This window comes from Balaenoptera musculus, chromosome 1 (assembly GCF_009873245.2).
Source record: "Balaenoptera musculus isolate JJ_BM4_2016_0621 chromosome 1, mBalMus1.pri.v3, whole genome shotgun sequence".
Lineage (NCBI taxonomy): Eukaryota > Metazoa > Chordata > Mammalia > Artiodactyla > Balaenopteridae > Balaenoptera > Balaenoptera musculus.
This window is the reverse complement of record NC_045785.1, coordinates 112439370-112459678: the sequence shown is the minus strand read 5'-3', so window position 1 is coordinate 112459678 and position 20309 is coordinate 112439370. Positions and strand designations below refer to the sequence as shown.

Genomic DNA, 20309 nt, shown 5'->3' with positions numbered 1-20309 from the left:
CTTGCATTCATCATCCCATTTAACCCTCACAAGAATCTTTTGTGATGCTATCTCCATTTCACTGATGGAAAAACTGAAGCCAAGGGCAGTGGGGTAGCTCACCCACCATTGTGTGAGGTTGCTTGTTAATTGCCTCTCCCCCAGCAGATGGTAAGTTTGTAAGAGAATGTTTTCTAGAATGCCCAGCCCTTGTAGGAGGTTAGGCATTATTTTTGAATAAGTCAGGAACACTGCCTTCTTGTTCACAGCTTTTCAGTCTATGCACTTTCTCCTCTGGGGCCAGCACTCTGTGGGGTGGGCAGGGCAGGAGTAATTTTCCCATTTCAGAAACTAGGGAATGGAGGCTTTGAGAGGTATGTGAGGCAGGATCTCTGGGTGTGAGGCAGAATCTCACTGCTGGCCCAGAGATCCTGCCGGGAGAGGGAGGGTCCTCCACCCGTGACACTCCCGTGTCGAGCTCCCGGCACCTCCCTCTGAGGTCCCCTTGGCAGCCAGGGAGCCTTCCAGCCTGGGCATCTCCTGGGCCTGGCTCTCCCAGATCTACTCAGGGCTTGAGATTCCAGAGCCCAAGGTCACTTAAGCTAACAAGTGAATGATCCTGTATTTGGGCAAGGGGGTGATGGTGATGGCTGCGGAGATCTTTGTTTTAGGGAATAATTGTTATTTCCTGGAAAGTCTGTGGAAAATCGTGTCGTTGCTTGAGGGTGTTTAATAAAATCACTCATCAAAGTAAAAGCCGATAGATAAGTGTTTGCCTGAGGAATCATCATCAGTATCATTACCATGATCCTCCTTATCAACAACCTCAACTCTAATCATGACAGATTTGACCAAAAATAAAATAAAGGAGGCCTTTCGAGGACTTGACCCGCGGAGGGCTCTCCTCCACGTCACGTTCTCTCTCTGTCTCCCTCATTTCAGTGAGTCAGTTTTTCCTCCCCATCTGTTTGCTGTTTGGTACTTTATACAACTGTCTGGGCTCTTTCGTTTTGCTTCTGCAATTGCTCAGCTCCGACGTGTTCCCTCCTGATGCTTCTCCTTTGTTCTGGCAGACTCCTCTCATCTGCCGGTTTCCAGCTCTATGAAGTGTCAGAGGTGGGTTGTAGTTTTCAGGCAGCATTTTGTTGCCTGGCAACATGTAACAAGCATCTTCTGTGATGGCTGCGTCCTGGAAAACAGAGCCAGGGCTGGGGTGCTGGGATAGAGGAGGCTCCAGGGGCCTCTCCAAGCTGGTTGGGGAGGAAGAGGGGGGAGAGAGACAGGCAGGCGGACTCAGGTGACTCCGAGTGTAGCCATTCTGACTCTTTTATAACAGCTGGGGCACCAACTCACCCTCTCCTGTTCTGTTTCAGGAATCACAGGTGTTCAGTGGTCAAAAGTCTTGGTTAGGAGCCGTCAGAGGTTCTGTGTAACTTGGTGCCCACCTGCTGCAGCTGCCCAAGGGGTGGCTGGCTGGCTCTGGGCGGAGGCCGCTAGGTGGTTTCCACTTGAGCGGAACTCTTCATCTTGTTCCCCATGGGATGTAAAAGGCCTCCTGTCTGTGAAGATGACTGGCTTCTGTGTCTGCAGTCAGCCCAGCCAAACGCTCCCCAGAGACCAGGTGGAGGTTGAGTGAGGGTGTGTATGTGTGGGTGATGGTAGAGTGTCATCATAGAAACACCTACCTAAGAACTGGAAAAATCCTCACATGTTACATGAAGAAACCAAGGTCCAGAGAGGGGAAGCGACTTGTCCAGAGTCACACAAGTTGGAGAGAATCTAAGCTCCCTGTTGAGGGTCTTTCTCCTGGGACTGACCATCCCAGGCTGACATGACTGGTGCTGGTGGAGTAGGAAGAGGCAGCACAGTGATGAGAAGTACAATGGACTTGGGCCCAGCGTGCTCCTCTCTGGCCTCCATTTCCTTGCCTGAAAAGAATGAGGTTTGTCTGGCTAAAGGTAGCCCCAAGACTCAGTGACTCCCAGAGACAAAGCCTACCCAACAGGCAAAGCACCTCCTGCCCAGGTCTTTGATGGTACGTCCATGGCTGTTCTCTCCCCTCCCTAGAAAAGCCCAGAGGCTGGGGAGTCCTGGGCCTCTGGTTAATGCTCCTTAGGAGAACCCCATTCTGCAGGCAAAACCCCTCAGCACAGCCACACTGTGTTTCTAAGGACACTTGTCACCATCAGGTCAATTTAGGGCAAGTCTCTGGGAATCTGTGTCTTTCCAAATATGGCCCCTTAAAGCGTCAAACGTGCTCCCAGGGTATTTCTTCCATCCTGTTTCTGTTTGTTCTTGGTCACTGACCACTCCCCTACCTGGCCAGCTCTCCGTCCTGTTTGGGGGGTTACAGTTGCATGGGGCTGGGGCCCAGGCCCCCTCATTTCTCAGAGGAGCAGACGGAGCTCACGAGGAGACCGCTGATGTGCAGGGGATTTTATACCAACCTCTTCATGTCCTGAAAATGAGAAGAAATGTCCAGATGGGTCGTGTCTCCTGTGTCTTGCTCCTTCTCTTTCCCCAGCAAGAATCTCTCAGTTCAAGAGGCAGAAAAAAGGAGTTTGGATGCTGCAGGCTGTCTTTCCCCAGCTGCATCCCTTCACTCTGCTCCTGGGGCCACAGAGATGAGCAGGGGGGCCCCAGCACACGAGCCTTTCCTTCCAGCTGCTGCTCTTGTAGATCTTGGGGCATGCCAGCTGCGGAGATTTAGAAGTTCCTCTAGCAAGAAACCCCCCCTTGGAGGGGTGCAGGTGCTGGCTGTCTCCATTCCCTTCTCCACACAGTCCCGAGCTTCAGAACTAGCTTTCTTTCTGATGTGTTCCAGGACCTTCCAGTTAATCATATAAGCCAAGGTCTGGGTGGTTTGGCTGTGGGACAGGTGAGCCTGGACCAGGCCCTGAGACCCTGCGCGAGACTTTGTCACTCTTCAAGTGGCCAAAGTCCACCCCCAGAAATCCAAGGAAGTGTGCCATCTGGACGCCCAGGCATGTGGAAAGAGGTTAGAGGTTAGAGGCAACTGCCCTCCACATGCAGGCTACTTGTGGTCAGGGAGATCCTGCAGCCCCCAGAGCGCTGAAGCCATGTTCCCCAGATGGGGGTGGGTGTCTGTGCTGAGTTAGACTTCTTCCTACTCACCTCTTTGGCACCCCCTCTTCTCAGTGGCAGGGGAAGCTGTCCAGCCAGAGCTCCCACGTCCTGCCCTGGAATCCCCACTGCTCTGGGAAACAGTAACAAGAAAACTCCTTCCCAGCATATTTCTTCCAGCCTGTTTCTCTTTGTTCTTGGTCACAGAGCGGTCCCCACCTCCCTCCCACACTAACGCTGCCCAGGTGAGACCGCAGCTCTGTGCCCTCCTCAACATCTGTGCGCCTGGGCAGCTGCCTGCCTTTAATTCTCTTTGGAAAGTATAACTGAGAGGAGAAAGACACCCTTCTTTCCTTTGAGGCTCTAGCCGGGACCACTGCCTACGCGGCACTGCCCTCCAGGGGGCGCCATTCGCATTGACGGCTCCGCGAATGGCACTCCCTGGAGTTGCACAGCACACAACCTACGGTGCTGAACAGGGCAGCCCTGGCTCTGGCTCACTCCCTTGTGAAGCTGGCTCATTGTAATACACATCCAGGATCATACACCTGAGAAAGGGAGCATCCCCAGTAATCTCTCCCATCAACCTCACTGGGCCTTCAGTTCCTCAAAGGCATAATATGGTCAAAGATGGGGCTGAGGAATACGCCAGACCCAAGCTCACACTTAGGCTCTGCCACTTGGTAAATGTTTTATTTTGTGCAAATTCCCTAATCTGGCTGAGCCTGAGTTTCCAACTCAAGAAAACAGGAAATGACAATTGCAAATCTTGTTATTGTGAGGATTAAATAAGATAATGCACACAAAAGTTTGGCCCACGTTGCACATGGCTGGCATTTGACAAATGATGATGATGATTGTTATCTTTTAAAATTTTTTTAAATTTATTTTTTTTTTAATTTATTTTTTTGGCTGTGTTGGGACTTGGTTGCTGTGCACCGGCTTTCTCTAGTTGCGGCGAGTGGGGGCTACTCTTCGTTGCGGTGCGCAGGCTTCTCATTGCGGTGGCTTCTCTTGTTGCGGAGCACGGGCTCTAGGAGTGCGGGCTTCAGTAGTTGTGGCAAGTGGGCTCAATAGTTGTGGCAAGTGGGCTCAATAGTTGTGGCTCACGGGCTCTAGAGCGCAGGCTCAGTAGTTGTGGCGCACGGGTTTAGTTGCTCCATGGCATGTGGGATCTTCCCGGACCAGGGCTCGAACCCATGTCCCCTGCATTGGCAGGCGGCTTCTTAACCACTGTGCCACCAGAAAAGCCCTGATTGTTATCTTTTAAAATAGGGCTATATATCCAGTCTTACCCGCCTCATAGAGTTAGTCCCAGAAATAAAACGAGATGAGAAATAGATCATCTCTAAGTTCTCTGAGGAAATATTTGGCAAGAATCCCAACCACTGGTATTCTTGTGTATAAAACACCAAGAGCTGTGAAGCCCCTTTGCTTCCAAATCACACTCTGTGACTAATGTCAGGAAAAGGCTCAACCAGGAGAGAAAAAGCTCCCAGGCTGAAGACTGAGGCCCCAGGAGGGTGCAACTGAATGAAAACCAAAGGCAGCAGCTGTGAGAAAGCAGAGGCTCGTGGAGGGGAGTGAGATGAGACCAAGTTTGAAAGTCACATCCCCTGGACCCTTGTTCACTCACTGCCTCCTTCAGCAGATTCTCAGAGCTTCCTCCAAGTGCCAGGGCCCCGGGATTGGCACCGGGCCATGCGGAAGGGCAAGCCCCAGGAGCAAGCACGTGATTAGATCCTTTGGTAGGAGGTGACAGGGAGGACCCTGCGTCTCAGGGTGCTCTGCAGAGGGTGCTTGATCCAGGAAGGCTTTCTGGAGGAGGTGATCTTCTGGGCCTGAGGGGACTCCAGCCAGAGGGACCAGCACCAGCAGAGCGTGGAGGTGGGGGAGCACAGGGTGGGAGAGAGAATAAGCAGTTGCTTGTCAGGGGGTGTCAATGAGAGGTCGCAGCTGCACTCAAGGTTAGAGAGGTAGGCAGGGGCCAGGCCAGTCTAAAGAGTTTGGACTTAATCCTCTATCACAGCCAACAGTTCCCAACCTTGTTTATTTACTTTTTTCTTTTATTCTAGTGACGCAGGAGAGATGGTGTTGAGATACCTGACTTCTGCTGTGGGTGTGCCCCAGGTTATAAGTCATTTCCACCAGCCTAGCCGGAGTCCTAGCCCTTCCTTTCCACTGGAGAAAGCAAATCAGAACATAAGACTGCGAGAGTGATGTTATCATAGGGGTAACCTTGAAACCATCTTGTAAATCCTTCACAGATGTCAACTCTTCAACCACTCTTAGTCCTGGATAGATTGTTTGTGTGTCTCCACGCTGAGGCTGGGGAACACCCCATGCCCCTACCCTAGGCCAGTGGGAGCCACTAGTGGGTTTTGAGTGGGGGAAAGTCCTCTGTTTTGGAAAGGTTTCCCTGGCTGCAACATGTGAGGGGAGCACGATGATGACCATGAGTCAAGGAGACCAGTTGGGAGACTGCTGCCATGATGGACATGGGATAGGATGCCACTTCCGCCAGGGAGGTGGTGGCGGGGATGGCGAGTGAGGGACAGGTTTGAAAGTACTAGAGGAGGGACTTCAATGGCGGTCCAGTGATGAAGACTCCGCGTTCCTGCTGCAGGGGGCACGGGTTCCATCCCTGGTCGGGGAACTAAGATCCCACATGCCGCACGGTGCGGACAAAAAAAAAAAAAAGAGGAAGAACTAGAGGAGCCCAAATTGCCACGCGGACTCATTGGATGTGGGGTGACAGTGGAGGAAGTTCGAGAACAATGCCCAGTGTCCTGGCGCGGCTGGGTGGTGGTATTGCCCACAGATAGGAGATGCAGGAGGAAGAGAATGGGTCTGGAGGGGATCCGGGCACAAGGCAGGGGGCAGGTAATGAGCAGGGCTCAGGATAAGCTGAACGTAATTTACCCGCTGTCCCCCTGGATATGTCCCATGTTGGCAGGTGGGTCCATGGGTCCGAAGCTCAGAGGGGAGGTTTGGGCTGGTTTCAGAGGCCCGGGGGTGGCAGCTGAAACCGCGAGTAGGCACACGGTCACCGGAAGAGCGGAGGGCTGCGGTCTCCAGGCCCTGGGAGGACAAGCACGTGGGTACGGCTCCTGGTGCAGCCCTCCCCACTTCCCATCCCGGGAGTCTGACTCTGCGGGGGGCGGGGGGCGGTTCCTGGAGCAGGGACCCTGGGCTGTTTCATCTCATTCCATTGGTACCTGGCCACCCAGTAGGCACAGAATGCGAGTTTGCTGGTTAAGCAAAACCAACCTCCAAAAAAAAAAAAAAAAAAAAAAAAAAAAAAACCAACCTGAGGCAAAGAAAGACTGGTGTCCCCACAGGAATTGTCAACCCCTTGGTTGGAGACAGAAGCCCCCGCCTCTCCTCGCGGCGGGGCTTTGCTCACGAGGAGAGGATGAGAAAGAGACTGAGCCGGTGAAGGGGAATGAGAGAGGAGAGATAGAGAGGGGCGGGGGGGGGTGGGTGTTTCAAAGGAGGGAATGAGAGAAAGAAGGATGAGAGAGAAGACAGACCGGCAATGGAAAGACAGACGGATGAGGGAGAGGAAGGGAAACAAGGGCCCAGGGAGCCGGTGCCAGGGAGGCCAACAGTGCCAGCGGCTCTTCTCATCAAAGCCTAGTGCTGGCTCGGAGAGAGCAGCCTTAATCCGCCCTGCCTCTCCAGCCACGTCCTCCCAGTTCCCCCAGCCTTCTCCAGAGCAGTCCCTCCACCGGAGCACCTCCACCCTGGCCCACCCCTGTGCTCCAGCCTCGCCCCTGCTTGTCCTGGGTGGCTCTGTGTACAGGTTGCATCCTCAGAGGCGGTCCCTGCTTAGGGCACCCCATGCTGCCTCTTGGCATGTGTCTCAGTTCTAACTCGGCCTTTTTCAGCTTTCGGCGTTGCTTGGTGTCAGCCTCCTTCACTGGACTGTAAGTTCCCTGAAGTAGGTGCCAAGTCTGGTGCATAGTAGGGGCCCGCTCACAGTTGCTGACTGAATGAGTTCATGTAGTGAGCCCCCAGTACCTGCCAGGCGCTGCACGGGGTCTTACATTGGTTATCTCATTTAACCATCTACCTGATCCCATGAGAGAGGTTTTACATTTTGCTTTACAGAAGGAAAGCCCAAGACATGGAGAGGTGAGCGCCTTACCCAGGCCATGCAGCTAACAGGTGGCAGGGCTGGATCTGTCCCCTCTCCGCCATGCCACCTCCAAAGACCGTGGAAGACATGCTTCCCATGGGAACAGTGCTTCTTCCAAACATATTGTTTTTCTCCATTTTCATGCATTTTATTAAACATTTCCAAATGAGGAAACATGGAAATATTTTTTAATAAGAAGAAAGAAAACATTGCAAATAGTGAAACTGACTCAGAAAGGTTTGCCAGATGAACCATCTGGTTTTTAATTTAATAACCATTCAAAGAGGTTGACAGCGCTCCTCTTTGTGAAGAAAACAGACCGTGGAAGGAATGGCAGCTGGCCTCCCTCAATTGCTGTATCCATTTGCGAAGTGGGGAAGTCGAACAAAACTTCTTAGCCTAACAAAAGGAGGAAGAGACCCGAGAGAAGGCAAACACACCCCAAGAAAAGCTGAGCTGGCATTCTTGTTCAGACTTCCCTGTAGAGAGGTTGCATCCAGATGTGTGATACCAGCCAGATGTCCCGACTCACCCACATTTGGCAAAAGTCTCCAAGGAAAACTGCCAGAGGAGGCATGCATGCCACCACCTCTGAGAGAAAAAGGCATACCCACCGTGGTCACAGAAAGGGTATGAGTTGCTTCTGCTTGGTTGGTTGTTGGAGTTGTCTGTTTTGGTGGTGGTGGTTTTCTCCCCTTTTAAAAATAACCAGAGGCTTTGCACCCATGCTGTTAGTTCTTGGGGCTGGAAACAAGAGACTAGATTTAGGTTTGCCTTGGAAAGATTCAGCGCTCTTGCCTTGAATTACCTGGTGGAGGGAAACATCCTTATTTTCCTAAATTCAAAGCCAACTTGTAAAAAATACAACACTGGCTATAGGAATGAGGCAGATGAGGGAGTGACTTCATGGGTGCGTGTGTCGTCAGACATCAGTAGGCTGGTGGTTAGCCCTGGGCCTCCAGGGCCATTTATTTTATATTTTAAGATGTTTATGAGGGAGATTGCTTTTAAGAAAAGAAAGAATTTTTTTTTTTTTGGTCTTTATGTGAATTCACTTGTAGCTGGAGTAACGGAGTAGCTCTAAAGTCACTGTAATAAGCCATTTATTCCTCAGCTAACTTTGAATTTCAGTGGTACTCTTTCATATACCTCAAGCATTTCTCCAGTCCTCCTAAACTAAGGCTCATAATATGCTTAAGAAATGGCGATTTTCTCCCCAATGCTGGAATCACATGCCCTTGCATGATGAGGGCCCTTGATAATTAGGAGTTGATTATATTGGCAACCAAGACAAAAGTAGAGGTAGGGATGGGAGTAAAACCCAGGACTCCATGAAAATGTCTTCCCTTAAGAAGAGCTTCTCAGGCCCCCTGATCCCAGCTGGTACTCACTCGCCAGTCACACGCAGTCCCCTGGCCATTGTCCTACTGGCGGGGAGCAAGCAGGAGCTCCACGTTGCCAGGATAGGCTGGCGTCTGCCCAGGCCCACAGATGCTGCCACCACGCCCCATCCTAGGTCCTGCTCACTGCAGCCATTTCTAGAATCAGAAAAAAGATGGGTTTCTGGCCCAGTTTTTTCACTCATTTGCTCTGAGAAGTTAGGGAGACCAGTTAGTTAGTCTCTTGAGCTTCTCATTGTTTTATTATAAAATCGGGATAACAGCCTCTGTCCCGCTGACCTTGTCCTGCTGGCTTGTGATAAAGACAAAATGGGATCATTCATTCATACATTCAACAAGTATTTCTAAAGCGGTAGACAAAGTAGAAAAAGTCCTTTCCTTCATGAAGCTTGTATTCTAATGGGGATTGACAGTCAATAAACACAAAAATAAGCCAAATATGTATTATGTCAAGTGGTGATACACACATGGAGAAAAGTGACACAGAAGAGGAAAGTGGGGCATGGTGGGTGTGGGCAGTCGTGTGTCATAATAGGGGACAGGGAACGCTTTCCTGAGAACTGATGTTTGAGCAAAGGCCTGCAGTTAATTGAGGTGAGAGCCTTCCGGGTACAAGGCATGGCAGGGACCCAAACTCTGAGACGGAGTAAAGCTGGGCTGCACAAGGAGCTGTACAGACACCAGATGGCAAGAGCAGAGTGGATGAGGGGGCAGCTCATGGGATATGGGGTCAGAGAGGCCCCAGGGCTTTGGGGGAGGGTTCTTTAGGCCCATGAGGACTTTGGCTCTTGTTCTGAGAGATGCAGGAATTTTGGAGCAGAGAGATGACATGGTCTGTCTTACTGTTTTGCCAGGACTGCTCTGGCTGCTGTTAGTGGATGGTGGGTGGGGGTCATATAGGCAGAAGCAGGGAGATCAGTTAGGTGACTACTGCGTGGTCCAGGTGAGAGGGCAAGGCTTGGACCAGGTGGTAGCAGCAAAGGTGGTGGGGACTCGGCAGATTCAGGGCATATTTTGAAGATGAAGCAGATAGGATATGATAGCGATAAGGGCTTCACACGGCAAATCACCATACAGAAGGGCTGTGGTCAACCCACAACAGTGGAACAAAGGACGAGTGAAAGGAGAACCTGGGAGGAATGAATGACTGTTTCCCTACCTGGCAGTGTCTGCTGCCTGTTCCCCCTCCATGTCCCATGTGGCTCTCCTTGTCACTAGGACGAAGCCCCAGGTGGGAGGCTCTTCAAGAGTCAGTCACATGCCTCTATGTGCATCATACGTTCCAGGTGGACAAAGCCCTTCCACATTCGCTCCTCACCACAGCCTTGTGAGATGGTCAGGGCAGACATTATTACACCCTGATTCGGTAAAGAGGAAACAGATCCTGAGACAGTAATTTGTTCAAGGTCACAAAGCCATTAGGGCATGAAAGGCAGTCCTTCAGCTCCAGATCCTGCATCTTTTCTGCTATGACAAGGCCAGGCTTATACACACTAGATTGTAACAGCACAACAATTGCCAACATTTTTTAGTGTGTCTCTGTGCCAGGCACTGTTCTAATGGTTTAGAAATATTAGCTCATTTAACCCTAAAGGTAACTCTGTGTGAGCTGGTACAAGTATTATCCCCTTTTACAGATAGGAAGACTGAGGACAAGGTCATGTAGATACTAAGGAGCAAAACCCAGATTCAAACATAGGTAGTCCACAATGACACCTAACCATGGTCCACACCGGTGGTCTCCTACCAAAGACAGTGTGTAGGCATCAAATGGAGAGTGCAGAAGCTGAGTGGTGTGGGGTTAGAGACAGAGAGCCCACATTGGCTGGGTGGGTCAGGGTGGGCTTTGAGCTGCTTCTTGAAGGGTCATTTACAAGGGATCAATAAGGACAGTGGCAGGCACGAGAGAAGCAAGAAAGGTGTGAAGCAAGCTTGGAGCACAGCAACATTGAAGAGGAGGCCAGAAGAAGAAGCCAAGAAGGATGGTCAGGGCAGGAGGAAGGCAGGAGAGCAAGCCACTGAAGATGCCAAGAGGACTGTTCTGAGGAGGGAGGCACCAATGGGATCCAAGGCCACAAGGGGTCGAGTCAGGAACATGTTGGGTTTTTCACTGGAGAACTGAGCAAGCACGGGTTCCACAGCTCAGTGGGGGCTGGTATCTGACTGTGTGAAGCTGGGGAATGACTGGAAGGTGAAGACAAAGAATCCAGTTGGCTTGATTCCTGAAAATTCCCAACAAACAAACCAGACCCAGGACAAATGTCTAGAGCCATTATGAAAAGAGCTAGGTCGCAGCTACTGTCAAGAAGCTGAGTTCTTATGAATAGTGAGAACCAACTCCAAGCCCAAGGAATTTGGCAGCCAGTTTGACAAAAGTTTATCTGCCGAAGAGAACAGCTGAAGTCACCTTAACATGAGTCACTGAATTACTAAAGCAAGCATCGCTTTCACAAAGGGACAGGAAAAGCAACAAGTAGGCCATATTCATTCCACAAATATTTACTGAGCACCTTTCATGCATTAGGCTCTGAGAAGGTACCCAGAAAAGGTTACGAAGAGGAGTATAATGTAACTCCAGGGTTGGACAAATAGGCCAATGGAACAGAATAGAGAACCCAGAAATAGCTTCACTTTCACATATAATCTATATGACAGAGGTAGCATTCTCAGTGGGAGAAAGGATGAACTACTCGTTAAGTGGACCTGGGATAATTGGTTATCCATATGAAAAAAGATGAAGTTGTATCCCTACCTCACACCACACACAAAATCAATTCCAGGTGAATTGAAGACTTAAATGTGAAAGGCCACATTTAGAAACATTTAAAAGAAAGTCTTATAACTGCAGATAGGAAAGGATTTCTTTTAAAAATTATACAAGTTGCTAATTATAAATGAAAAGGATGATAAATTCAGCTATAGTAAAATTTAAAACTTCTGTTCATCAAAAATACTATAAAGCAAATAAAAAGACCTGGCACAAACTGGGAGAAGATATTTGCAATACATAAACTGACAAAGTTCTTATCTAGAATTATATAAAGAGCTCTTATAATGAATTAGAATAAAAGACAAAAACAAACCAATAGAAAAATGAGCAAAAGTCATGAATGGTACCTCGCAGAAGAGGAAACACGAATGACCAATAAACATAAAAGGATACACAGCTTTTATCAGGAAAATGTAAAGTAAAAGCATGATGAGATACCAGTGTGCCCACTGGTTTGGCAAAAATTAAAGTCAGATGATGATGTGTTGATAAAGACATAGAGCAACAGGAACACGTATTCACTGCTGGTAGAAACCTAATGGTACTGCCATTTTGGAAAATAACTTGACATTTTCAAAGGAAGTTAAATATGTACATGCCTTACAAACCAGTAAATCCACTCTTAGGTATGTGTCCTAAGACTCTAACACAACCAGGAACTATGATTAAGAATGTTTGTAGCAGTATTGCTCATTAGAGGAAAAACCTAGAAACAACGCAAATGTCCATCAAGAGGTGAATGAATAAGTAATGGTATATTCATAAGATGAAGCACAGTGCAGGAATGAGAATACACTATAGTCACATATATCAACATATATGTTGAGTGGAAAAAAGCAATTCAGAGGAGTTCATTGTATTAGTTACCTATTGCTGTGGGAAGCATGCAGTCTTAGCCGGAGGTAAGTCCTGGAGGAGACAGTATGTCTCTCACAAAAAGCAAAGCCCTTACCCTTAGACTTGGAATGCACTCTTTGTCCCAGTCCTGAGGAATGTAAAAGAGATTAGCAAAGCTATCTCAAGCCAGGAGACCTCAGGGAACTGAGAGTCCTGGTTATTCCTTATGGCTGGGGGCTGTGTGTGAGCCTGGTTAAGGGAAGATAATGTTCAAGGATAGTTGTAAACTTGTTGACATCCCTGGTGGTGACTGAAGTGAGACGATAAGCAATTCCATGGGATTATTGTCTAATAAGGAGTTCCTCTTCTGTCTATATAGGATTCAGTAAATTCTAAATAAAGTGCCTTGCAACCATCAGTTGTCTTGGTCCTTCTGACCCCATACTCACGGTGCTATTCAATCCCTTACCCCTCTCCGTGGGGACCTGGAAGACCCCCTGCGGTGGCTGGACCATCGCAAATTGCCCTGTAATTTAGCAGCTTAAAACAACAAACATCTGCTATCTCACAGTTGCTATGCATCAGGAATTCAGGGACAGCTTAAATGGGTACCTCTGGCTCAAGAGGTCTCATGAGATTGTAGTTCAGGCCTGTGGTCTCACCTTAAGGCTTGACTTAAGGGGTTTCTGCTCCCAAGTTCACTCACCACTTGGGTGGCTTCTCCCAAGGGAGAGCAATTCAAAAGAGAACAAGGTAGAGATCTCCCAGACAGAAGCCACAGTCTTCCTGTAACCCAACCTTAGAAGTGATAGCCATATTCTGCCATATTCCATTCCTTAGAAACAAGTTACTAGGTCCAGCCCACACTTAAAAGGAGGGGATTACAAAAGTGTGTGAATACCCCAGGAGGAGGGAGAATACCGGGGGTCATTTTAGAGGCTGCCTATCACACTCTTATGGTACGATTTCATTTTTATAAAATTCAGAAGTAGACAAAACTAAATTATATATTGCTTAGGTAGGTATACATAGCTAGGTAGAAGTGCTGTGAGGAGTTTGAGATTAACATATACACACTTCTATATATAAAATAGATAACCAACAAGGACCTACTATATAGCGCAGGGAAGTCTATTCAATATTTTGTGATAACGTGTAAGGGAAAAGAATCTGAAAAAAAAAAAAAATATATATATATATATATATATAACTGAATCACTTTGCTGTACACCTGAAACTAACACAACATTGTAAATCAACTATACTTCAATTAAATTAAAAAATTGGGCTTCCCTGGTGGCGCAGTGGTTAGGAATCCACCTGCCAATGCAGGGGACACGGGTTCGAGCCCTGGTCTGGGAAGATCCCACATGCCGCGGAGCAACTGGGCCCGTGAGCCACAACTACTGAGCCTGCGCGTCTGGAGCCTGTGCTCCGCAACAAGAGAGGCCGTGATAGTGAGAGGCCCGCGCACTGCGATGAAGAGTGGCCCCCACTTGCCACAACTGGAGAAAGCCCTCGCACAGAAACGAAGACCCGACACAGCCAAAAATAAATAAAATTAAATTAAATTTAATTTAATTAAAAAAAAAAAAAAAATTAAAAAATTTTTAAAAAGAGAAGCACTGTGAAGAAAAACAAGAACACAAACGTGAAATTCAAGATGTTGATGATATCTGGGGGGACATGGGAGGCTGAGAATGGAGAAAATGCACAAGTATTTTCAACAGGACAGTGAGTTCAGGAATGCTTACTTTTATGCTTTGCAACTTAATTTTATGTTATATATATTTGTGGGTTTTTTCTCTTAGGTTTAGTTTTGTGTTTGATATTATGGAAGTTATACCTGCATACACTTAGAGTCAATTGTTCTGTGGTATTGCTGTCCTCCACCAGTTTTTCCCATGTATGCCTCCCCAGGGGTAGCACTTTTACCTTCTTTCGCTAATTAATTTTAACCTTTTCCTCCATGTCTCTTCATAACACACTTGTATTGCTGCTTTTCGGTGCTTTGGTTTCGGCATCATCTATCCCCTTCCCACGGTGGAAGATGAGGATTTAGTTCCTTTTCCTCCCCTCCAACTCTTCCTCTCCCCCCATCCTCCTTTCATCATTATATCACGTTTTTGGTTAGACCAGTAATCGGTGTTTACATTACTCAGCCAACACTAATTTGACTCTATTCAGAGCTGAGCCTTGTAGTAAAGGATGATAGCTTTTCCTTCCCTGCATAACTTTTTGTTTCTCCTGGTTAATTACCATGTTTGTTCATTTGCTTAGTTTGCTGTGTATTTATCACTAACTCAATTCTAGACTCTGACAGTTGTCTAAATTTCTTCTCAGGATGTTTAGGCACTGTAGGTTTTCTATCAATTTCATCTTCTTGGAGAAATACCTTCCAGAGCTGTCTGACCTGCTCCAGTCTGGACGGGTTGCCCTCCACGCCTGGTGCGTGGCCGTCACCCAAGGACCTCCTGGTGCCATCACCCCGGGCCTCTCTCCTCTGTGGATCCCCAGTTTCCTCCATCTCAGGGCTTCCTCCTTCTGGGTTTACTCCTTTGTTCTGGTGACGCACACCCTCCTGTAGCTTCATGAGAAAGGGTGCAAAGGAGGCAAATCTTTGAGAGCCTTGGCTGGTTTGGAATTCTGGATTGGAGATAATTTGCCTTCAGAATTTTGAAGCCTTTATTCCATGGCCTTCTAGCTTCCAGTGTTGCTGTGAAAAAGTCCAGAGTCACTCTGACTTCTGATTCTTGTGTTTGACCTCTCTCTCTGTCTCCCTGGAAGCTCCATAGAGTCTTCTCTTTTCCCCCTGGTGTTCTAAAATTTCACAATAATGTGCCTTGCTGTGACTCTATTTCCAACCACTGTGCTGGGAACAGTGGGCCCTTAATCTAGAAACGTGTGTCCTTCCGCTCTGGGAAGTTTTTTTTTTTTTTTTTTTAATTTTTATTTATTTATTTTTATTTATTTATGGCTGTGTTGGGTCTTCGTTTCTGTGCGAGGGCTTTCTCTAGTTGCGGCAAGTGGGGGCCACTCTTCATCGCGGTGCGCGGGCCTCTCACTATCGCGGCCTCTCTTGTTGCGGAGTACAGGCTCCAGACGCGCAGGCTCAGTAGTTGTGGCTCACGGGCCCAGCTGCTCCGCGGCATGTGGGATCCTCCCAGACCAGGGCTCGAACCCGTGTCCCCTGCATTGGCAGGCAGACTCTCAACCACTGTGCCACCAGGGAAGCCCCTCTGGGAAGTTTTTTAATGCTGTCTTTAATGATTACTTCTTTCCTTCTTTTCCTTTTTTCTCCTCCTCCTTCTTGTTTTCCAGTTCTCTCTTTCTGAGACTCTCGGTATTTGAATTGGTAGATTGATTCACTAATTTTCTCCTATTTTCATCTCTTTCACTGTCTTTTGGGAAACTTCCTCAATTTATTTTCCAGCCCTGTGGGAGGACTTTTTTGGTATAGCATGTCATTCTTGTCTCATGGGTCCAATATCTTATTTTATCTCTCTTAAGATGTTAATTACAGGATTTGTTTCAAGAGTTCTTCTCTGTTAATGGTCAGTATTTGATCCAGAGTCTTTTTTCTTTGTTTGTTTAATTGACTGATTTGGTCTGTGTCTTTAATGTTTGAGAATGTCCTCAGATGTCTGGGGATTCCTGGTTGTCTGCTTATTTTTAAAAGCAGGGAACTAAAACTGTTAGTTGTAGAGGGATGTGAAGAGAGAGCAAAAGTAACATGTGTGTTTCATCTACCATCTTTACCCAATCATACAATTTTCCATATCTATCATTTATTTCATAATATTAAAAAGTGAAAAAAACCATAGTCCACACACGCTAATGATGAATTAATAACTATAATAACCCTAAAAAAATACCTACACCTTTTCCTCCTTAGCCTTTAAGGAAAAACATGGGACTCTTTTCTCCAAAAAATTCTCTATTGCAAAAAATATCATGAGATTAGTATGTGAGTTTGTGACAAGTGTAAACCACTCTAAAATTGTGAATAGATTTGGAAACAATTTTTCCCTCCTCTCCACTCCCACAGTCCTGAATCACCAGCCCTGCTCTCTCACTCATCACTTCCTGCTTGGTGAGTTGCATGTGTGTCTTATCTCCATGACGATGCTCCAAGCCATGGGAGAGCAGGGTGCATGTCCGATTCATCTCCAGATCTTCAATAGCCCCTGTCAGAGGGGAGATCATCAAAGTCTGACAAACGATGAATGAATAACATCCTCAAGATCTGCTTCTCCTCTCCTCAGCACACATAGTTAGCACCAAGGGATTTTAAATGGTGAATGAAAAAGAAACCCACAAGACCATAAAGAGAATTTAGAGAAAAATAAAGCAGTAAATCAAACCTCAACTTTAAAAAGAGAGACACATTACTGGTTGCTTTTATTTAATTCCACTTTGAGTTCTGATCTCTTTACCTCAGAATCCACCCACATATGAATAGGATGGGCTATGGTTCTGAGGGCAGCCGAGCAGCTCAGGAACTCTAGTTTAAGCAAAGAAAGGAGGACTTTAGAGACCCATGTGCACAGTAAAGCCAATAAGTCCACAGAAGACAGGCTGCAAATTAAGTCCAAACCCCATAGTTCAGCATTCAAGTCTCTCCATTGCTTCTCCTCAGGTACCTGCAAACTTTCTAGAGGTTCTCGCTGTCTGGGGCCTGTCTTCTTTAATCAGTCTTACATGTAGCTGCTAGAAGAATCATTCTCAGATACCAAGTGTCTCGTGTCCCTTCTTTGTCCAAGAACTTACAGTAGATTCCTTTCATCCCTTCATCAGATAGTTTTCCAGCCTAAATGCCAAGACATCTTTATCTTCATCCTCCTTCATCTTCATCCCCCCACTTCATCTTCATTCCCCCCTCCATCATCGTCCCTCCCTCCATCATCATCCCTCCCTCCATCTTCATCCCTTCCTCCATCTTCTTCCCTCCCTGCTGGGACCCTCTACCCACTGCACTTGTAAATCCCTACCACTGTATTTTTCTACAGATTGTTTCTCAGACTGATAACATATACCAATCTCAGCAATAATGGTAATTGCTGACACTTAGTGTGCACTTACTCTGGGCCGAGCACTGTGCTAATATGGCTGGTGAATTATTTTCCTTACTCCTCCCATCTGCAGATAAAGAAACTGGGTCAAAGAGAGGCTAAGTCATTTGCCCACAGCCGTGGAGCTACTTAAGGTGGAGCTGGGGCTCGAAGCCAGGGAAACTGAGCCCGAGACCACAGGCTCGCCTCCTCTCTACCCACTGCCTCAACCTCACTGTCATCAGACCTGACCCAAGACCCCTTCCGGGAGATGACGAGCCCGGCTGTACTCTACACATGTGTTTGCGCGTTGCTGGCTTGTGGCATGGAGCCATCTTTAAGTCTTGCCCCTTCTGTGTCCCCACACTCAACCTGTCACTGAGTCTCGCTGCTTCACAGACTCCAAAGTCCATCCCTCCAGGGAAGGAATCCCCACCACTAACCTCAGCACAGGCCCTTAGAGCCAGGGTCACCACCATTCTTCCTGGCCAAAGAGCAGCAGGCTGTGAGTGGAGGGCACCACATCAGCCCAAGGGCCTTGCAGAGACCCAGGGCTGTGGGGAGTGGGATGGGGAGGGTGGCTGCCCATCCAAGGCCATGTCAGACCTGGGATGGGGCAGGTGTCCCGGGGCAGGGCAGGGCACACTCCCTCTCGGGGATCAGACCTGGGATGGGGCAGGTGTCCCGGGGCAGGGCAGGGCATGCTCCCTCTCGGGGATCAGACCTGGGCACCAACAGCCTATGCTACTCCAGTGTGGCCAGATGAGCAGACACAGTGCAGCCCTGGGGACATGAGGCCAACTGGAAGGGGCAGGCAGCCAGGGTGCCATCTGGGTAGCAACAGAGTAGTGCTGGGGAGCAAGCAAAGCAGGTAGGGGAGGGCAGGTAAGACAACTTAACCAGCAGAGCTTTGGGGAGGGATGTCTGCTTTTCAGATGTCGCCCCTAGAGTTCTGGGCATGCATGCCCTTGTGCAGACAGCTATGAAAGGCTAAAGCCACCCTCCTCTAGTTACTGGTGGAGGATTCAAGTTGGGGCTGGACGGCCCACCAACGATGTGCTTACCGGGATCTGCTCGGGCCAGGCTCAGGTGGGCCATGAAGGTTGCTGCCTGCACCTCCCTCCTGGCTTTGCGCATTTGCTTCCCACCTGGCTACCCGACCCCTGTGCTGCATCTTTTGAATCAGTCTACTTACCACCTACAGACCACTCTTCCCAGTGGGCCATGTCATCTTGTCATTCATCTGCTCAAGAGCCAAGAATCATTTCCAAGGCCTTTAAGACCAGATCCAAACCTCTTATCCTGGAATTCAAGGCCTTCCAAAATCAGACCCTTGGTCTCCATAGCTACCTCATCACTTACTGCTGGAGCCCAGGTGCCCTCCTGTTGCTAAAACTTCCTCATCATTCCCCAAGGCACACAGCAGTCGCTTCCATCTCCCTGATGCTGAGGGAATAGCGAAAAGGGCATGGGCTTTGCTTTGGTTACTTCCTGTGTGTTTTCAGGCAAGTCACTCAATGCCTCTGTGCTTCCAGTTGCTTACCTGTAAAAACACTTTACAGGATGTTGTGAGAATGTGAGTGTTTGTACACAAAGTGCTAGCTAGCCACAGGATAGTTTGTATTGTGTGGCTCCCGCTAATACAGTGTGAGTCAATAAACGGTATCCGTCATAGAGTGTCCTTGGTGTTCCCCACTCATGTGCCCTCCATCTCCTTTCTGACTAGCAGACTTCTGCCTCCTTTTACGCTCATCTCCAGATGCACCCGTATCTGCAGCCTTTCCAGCACACCTGACCTGGGGCGGGGGGTAAGGGTAAGAAAAGCAACATTTGTCAATTGCCCACTGGGCGCCAGACCCTGTTGGTGGGGGTGTGGGGTGCAGGGAGAGCACTGACGGTAGCAGCTAATACTTTCTGGGGGCCTCCTTGTACCAGACCCCATCCCAAGCACGTCACGTAAGCCTTGCTGGTAACTCAATTCTGTAGATTCAGGTTCCTAAATGGCTTTCTGCTCTATCCAACCAGGATGGTTTGGTCTCCCTGGCCCCGTCTCACCTTTCCTATCCAGTGGCCTACAAGAGGCTGATGGGAAGAGTTTATCAAGGAGTGATGTCCCTGTCATTCAGGCTCATCCTGTTAGAGAACATTTTGAGAAAGGACCCACCTTCATCTGCCCGGCCACCCCAGGTGCAGCCAGGCCCACCTGCTGCACTCAAGTTGGGCCTTGGCTTTTCATAAGGGCATTCCCTTTGCCTGGAACACCTTATCCCCGGCTGGCCTGGAAAACTCAAGCCTCTGACTATCCCTCCTACATTTGAGTCGAGGTCATTGCCCTTTCCCTCCTGTCCTCCAGGTGCCTCGTCCACTCACTTACTGACGCTTTCAGAAATGTCTGCATCCTTGATGGACCCTTGCCCTGGGCTGAGAACCCTAAGGCAGGGGCTGTATCCTGTTCATCTTTCTATCTCAGTGCCTGGCACAGAGCCTGGCCCACAGTGGGCCTTGTTGTTTGTGGATGAAGGGAGGGAGGAAAAGGATGGGGTGGAATGGGTATCCGGCAGAGGGAATGGTGGTGATGCATTTCCAGCTGGTTCCTCCCAGGGCAGGACAGCCACGAGCCTCCATCCAGCTCAGAAGAGGAGGCCGTGGCTCCGTGGAGACTCCAGGGCCTCCCCTGGAAACAGCTCCAAGAGCGCCCCGGCTACCACAGCCTCCCTCCAGACACCTGGGAGGTGCCAGTCTTTGGGCTCCATCAGCCTTCTTAGGGGAAATTGCTAAATGCGTTTGGTGATTTTTTTTGACATTTTCCTTATTCAGAGCTTGTGATTTCAGATTAATCATATCCACATACATTTAGACTGTCAGCTTGGAAGGGAAAATCTAAATTTTGTTACTGCATGATTTCATCCAAAGGTATTTTACCGAAAGGACGTCTATGATATGGTGCAAATCATGACAAAACATTTTACCGCTGGGACCAAGCTCGTGGTGGGGGGGTTGGGGGATGGACGGAGAACTGTAGGCAGGACCTGGGTGGGCAGAGTTGC

General features: G+C 48.6%; 1 protein-coding gene across 4 annotated transcripts in view; it reads left to right on the top strand.

Moving 5' to 3' along the window:
- The window catches only part of KCNN3 (potassium calcium-activated channel subfamily N member 3), a 180424-nt gene that overhangs the window by 131010 nt on the left and 29105 nt on the right, over positions 1-20309 (top strand). The gene's annotated exons all lie outside the window — the stretch shown is intronic.